Consider the following 6,229-nt stretch of genomic DNA (forward strand, 5'->3'; position numbering starts at 1 on the left):
TAATGTCCTATCCCTAAGAAAGTAGATGAAGGGATCAATCGAGCTTGGCTCACTATCAACTTGCAGGATTGATGTGGGTTCTACAATGCTGGATTCTTTCACAACTTCGAAAAAGGATTCTCTGGTAGGTCCCCTAGTGCTATAGATGGTAACTTAGATAGCAAGTCTGCCCCAGAGTTTTTGAACCTGGTAAGTATTAGACCTACTCCCGATCTGATAGAATTTGATGACCAATCTACATGCATGACTCAGAACTCCTTGGGTTCATCTTCTAATGGATTCTCTCTTGTCAGTTCCTTCTTCTTGGTGCTTTTCTCTGAAATTATACACTTCGAGACAAAATCGGCCAGCATCTGTGCCTTAACAGATGGGCAAGATCAAAACTTCACATCAAACTCAGTAAGCTCAACTGTCCACTTTGCCAGCTGACCCATTATGTTCGATCGATGCAGGACTGACTTGAGAGGCTAATTGGCAGAAGCATTATGGTGTGCGTCTGAAAATAAGGTTGGAGCTTTTGGATCGAGATGATAAGGGTATAGATCAACTTCTTGAATCTTGTATACCTGATCTCCACATCATGAAGGATTTTGCTAATATAGTATATTGGTCTTTGAGTTTTTCCTTTTTCATGTATGAGTTCCTCATTTAGTTCTAATTTGGCGAGGACTGGTGATGAATCGAGATTACTTTTAGTTTTTTAAACGCTTGTTGGCATTCTTCAATCCACTTGAAGTCTGTTAGCTGCTTTAGAATTTTAAAGAAGGGGAGGCAATGCTCCATCAATTTAGAGATAAATCGGTTGAGAGTGGCTACCTTCCCTGTCAGGTGCTGGATATCTTTTATGGACCTTGGAGGATTCATTTTTTGTATAGCCTTGATGTTTTTTGGATTGGCTTCTATGACTTTGCATGAGATCATGAAGCCAAAAAACTTTCTGGAGGTGACTTCGAAGGTATATTTCATCGGGTTCAACTTTATTTAGTATTTTCGGAGGGTGTTGAAATTTTTTCTAAGGTTGGCGATGTGGTCTCCCATCACCTGACTCTTGACCAGTGTGTCATACACATATACCTCCATATTTCAATTGATCGATTTTTTAAAAATTTTATTTACCAACTGCTGGTAAATAGCATCTATAATTTTTAGTCTAAAGAACATGATCCTATAACAAAAAAAAAGCCTCGATTAGCAATAAAGATAATTTTCTCCTCATTTTCAGGCACCATCCAGATTTGGTTATAGTCAGAGAAGGCATCCATGAAAGTGAGGAGGTCATGACCTGACATGGCATCTACTAGTTGATCAATTCGAGGTAGGGAATAGCTATCCTTTGCACAGGCTTTGTTGAGGTTGCTGTAGTTTATGTAGATCCACCACTTTTCATTTGCCTTTTTTATGAGGACTACATTCGCAGGCCATTTTGGATAAATCACCTCTCTAATGAAGTTAGCATCAATCAGCTTACCCACCTCTTTAGCAATAGCTTTCTACTATTCTGGTACCAAGTTCTGCTTCTTCTATTTGATGGGTCGATGTAAATGTTCTGTGCTCAGCCAATGCACCATTACTTCTTGGTCAATTTTGGGTATGTCCACTACCGACTATGCAAAAATATCTGCATTCTCCTATAAAAAGGAAGTTACCTGGTTTCGAGTTACCTCATTCAGGCTCAACCCTATCCAAACTGTATGTCTTTTATTTTCATTGTTTAGTAGAATTGTCATGAGGTCTTCCATCAGCTTTCCTCATTCTTTGGTTAGCTCATCATGAGTATCTAAGCCCTCAATAGGAAGAGCAGTAGGTGGTCTTGCCCCTAGAAGGGCAATTGTATAGCTGTGCCAAGCTAGCATTTGATCTCCTCTAACTTTTCTAATCCCATGTTTGGTTGAAAATTTCATCAGTAAGTCATAGGTCGACACCACGACTTTAAGGGCATTCAACCTTAGGCACCCTAAGATAGCATTATATGTCGAGGATGCTTTAACAACCAAAAAATCGATGTTGGTAGTAGTTTGTTGGAGTTCTCATCCAGCTATGACTGACATGGTGATGATCCTTTCAATCGGTATAGTATTTCTAATGAAGCCTACAAGGGGGGAGTCTAATCTGCCTTGTCGATCTGGAGAAATTTTTATTTTGGAGAATACATCAAAATAAAATATTGATCGAACTTTCATTATCTATTAAGATAAGATGTATATCATAATTTGTAATATTTAGAGATACAATCATTACATCATTATGCAGGAACTGGAACCCATCTGCATCCTCCTTAGAGAAAGTGATTGTCTCTTCTGACTTTTATCTTTTGATTGATACTCTAGGCTCCATTTCATCGTACCTCCTAGTGATGGTGTTGATCACACCAACAGTAGGTTGGTTTTTGCTGGCTGCTCCTGTCGAGGTGCTTTTGATGGCTTTGTAGGTCTTTCCCTTACATGGTAAATGAAACGATCCGATCGGTCCTACTGGATAAGCTCCTCGATCTCATCTTAGAGCTGGATGTAGTCCTCGGTATTATGACCATGATCATAATGATAGAGGCAATATTTCTTTCGAATGTAGTATTCTAACCAAGATTTCATTCTTTCCACCCTAGGTAGCTACTCCCTGATCTCCATTAGTACTTGAGTTTTAGAAGCATTCAGAGGAGTGTAGTTTGTGAACCTCCTTGATGGAGATTTATGCCTCGGTGATAGGTGACGATGCTGTCTCTAGGCGCTTCTAGGTCACCAACCTCGAGGAGGGGTTTTAGATCTCCCATGCCAAGGCAAAGTTCCAGACCGTGGCTGACTCTTTGGGGAGTCCTCCAGGATCGAGGAGATCTTGGGACCTTTCTTTTCTTTGGTTGAAGGCTCGATCAAAGTCCCATGCTTCTCAAAAGCTTCGTCTGCTCCAGTGTACTTCTCAATCTATTCTAGCATCTTTATAAAATTCTTCAGATACTTCTTCTCCAAAGAGTGAAGGAGAGAATTCTTCTAAAGTCCATCCTTAAAGGCGATCATAGGGACCGATTGGTCCAGGTCATGCACTTCTAAGGTGGCCACGTTGAAATGGTTCATGTAATCATGGAGGAATTCTCCTTCTCTTTGCTTGATATTCACCAAGGAGTCAGATTGTTGGCACTACCTTTTGCTGCTCATGAAGTAGGTGACAAATGATGGACTCATATGATTGAATGAATAGATAAAGCCCGACTTCAAAGCAGAGTACCAATCCTAAGCCATCTTTTTGAGGGTTGAAGGCAAGGCTCGATACAAAATCACGTTGCTTGCTCCATGAAGAAGCATGAGAGTCTTGAAGCTCTCCAAGTGGTCTACTAGGTCAGTTGACCCATCGTAGCTTTCCAGCTGAGGCATTTTGAAGTTGCTAAATAGTGGCTCCTCCATGATTCTATTGCTAAAATGTGGGTCGATGCAGAAGTCGATTTGATCACTCCAATCTGTGGCTTGGTGCTGCAGTGCCTCAATCCACCATTTATCTTTTAGAGCTTGCAATCCACGTTAGCATCACGGACCATGTAGACCTCTGTATGGTGAGATGGGGATCGACCCGGAGTGGATCCCTTATTGAAGTGAGGGGTCGATGAGTGTCTCCTCCACTCAGGACTCTAGGGTCAGCTCAACCATGTCCACCTACCATGATCTGAACTTCATGATAGAGTTGAGGGGGTTGTTACTGGGGTGCCTCCTACATCAGATTCAGCTATTACATGGCATTGACCGTGGTGGTCAATGCCTACACCTGGGTGACCAAAGTATTGAACTGCATTTGGTTTATCCCTACAGTCGACGGAGAGGGCTATAAAGGTGCCTTTGGTTGTTGAGCCGAACGATCATATTTTCAGTCAGTCGGCCTGCCATAGCATTGGAACATCTTGAAGATGTTCTTCACGATGGCATGGTGATAAGTCATATACTCCTTTCCAAAACAGGCCTAGGCACTTCCTTTGGGGCCAATCTGTTGATGCAGATTCCTAGCTTAGGCCAGATTAGCTAGAAGGAGGTGGTGCTTGGCTGAGATGATGATAATCGAACCTGCAAAATAAGTCTATAGCTGGAATTGGCTCCAACGAGGATTCTCTGATGCTCAAGTTAGGAACTGATAGAATAGATGGGAAGGAATGTGCAAGAGAGTTATGTACCTTGAGGGTTCCCTATTACCTCTATTTATAGAGTATGAGAGCCATAGGAAAGAAGAATTGGAGGCTGCTCTGACTCCTTTGGATGCACTATCTCAAGATTTTCGATTTGATTTTTTGGGATTGAATGGTTGTATCTGCCTTATCTAGTCTATAGCTAGCTACTCCCAGTGGTGGCATGATTCGATGGAATTACATGAGAATTTTCTGTCAACCTTTCCAATATGATGATCAAAATAGAGGTCGAAAGGAAGGTCGAAAAGAGCATGGCTCGATAGCTTGCCACGTATACAGTCAGAGATAAAGATTGGCATAAATGTACTGGTCAGAGCCAACATGGAGGTTGGAGCTATTGGAAATTGTATTCCAAAGTCAATCATCAATCTATTGACGGTTGAGCTTATTGTTGTAATTATATATGAATTGTTAAATAATAAATATTATTTAGTTTTTTCATCATTTTATACATCTTCTTTGAACTCTTGTATTGTGATAAAATCTTTAGGACTATTTGAATCGATATAGAAGGATATATCATTTAATTCTTAAACCTTATTCATGGTCAAATGATATGCTATTATTAGGATGATAGCTATATCAAGTGTAGATCATTGTGTGCTATGGACATTAGTTGTTCTCTTAACCAAAGAGTACGAAAACACTGACATGGCATGCAAATGAGATGTAGGTATATATCTTACTGAACATGACCAACTACGGAGTACTCTGCTATCAAGAGTAGCTCGCGAAGAATATGGGTATAAATATTTCTCCGATCTGAGATCATCACGGTGACTTGCAAGCAACTTACTGTACTTTGATGTCAGACTATCTGAATTTTTAATTTAGTGATGAAAGATTTTTTATCACAGTCAAGTACTTACGAAGTCGGTGTATGAGTCAAGATGGAATTGATCTCTTCAAATAAATAGGAGTTAATGCATCATGTATTTCATTCAGTATAACCTCAGCCGGGATAATCCATGTGATGGATTTGAAAAGTTGAAATATAATGTAGATGACCTTTTTTAGGTTGACAGTTAAATCCTAGGTCACCTTGAGTATTAGGATCAAAGGGATGAATTATAAATAACCATATGCCAATGGGTTCTTGAATGTTATTTAGCAATCTTTCGACCTATCCAGACGTCTGGTACTATTGCTAGATGGTTACTTTGATTGGTACTGAAAAATTATTTCTTACTACCAGCTTAGGTTCGAATCTATGGAGTCACATTCAAAAAAAATTTTTGACTGATCATGTGGTTGATCGATGATTGAGAATCATTACAGAGTATAATCATCAATTTGATTGATGATTAACCTTGCACAAAAATTATAATAAATTAATTTGCTAATAGTTAGTGAACTATAGGAGGATTGATTAGCAATTAGATTATTAATTAGCTCAATTTTTTTGAGTATTGATGTTTGGATCTAATCTAATTGAATTGGATTTAATTAGGTTTGACCCGATTAGGTTATAAGATGACCTAATCACTAAAGATGTTCGATTCTTGATTTGATCGAAACTTAAATTTGATTAATTTTTAATTTAATTAAAATTTAATTAAGATAATTTATTACCTAATTAGATTAGATTCAATAGTCTAAATGGGTCTAATCTAATTTAGTTTGGGTGAGAACTTAATTGGATAAAATTCAAGTTCAAATGGATTTGAACCAAAGCCCATGCGCCACCCTTTCTCTGTGCCCTTCTTTTCTTCACATGAGAAATATTTCTACATGAATGTTTTTCACACTCAAAAGAGGATTAACACCCACTTTCTGATCCCCTTTGGATTTGGATGAGGTTGGTTTAAAATTTGAGTTCAAAAGGTTTGAATTTGAATGAGAACTTCTCCAAATCTTGTCGGATTCTTCCCAAAATTGCTGACCTCTCTTCCCATATGAGAAACATTTTTGTGTGATATTTTTTCATGCCAATTTGATATTTCTCACCTCTCTTTTGCACTCCCTAGGGATAGGATAGGATTAGTTGGGTTTTGAATTCAAATAGGTTTGAATTTAAACTAAACTATGGGAAATTCAGTGCAGGGATAAAATGATAATTTTAAATTTTTT

This window comes from Elaeis guineensis, chromosome 3 (genome assembly GCF_000442705.2).
Source record: "Elaeis guineensis isolate ETL-2024a chromosome 3, EG11, whole genome shotgun sequence".
Lineage (NCBI taxonomy): Eukaryota > Viridiplantae > Streptophyta > Magnoliopsida > Arecales > Arecaceae > Elaeis > Elaeis guineensis.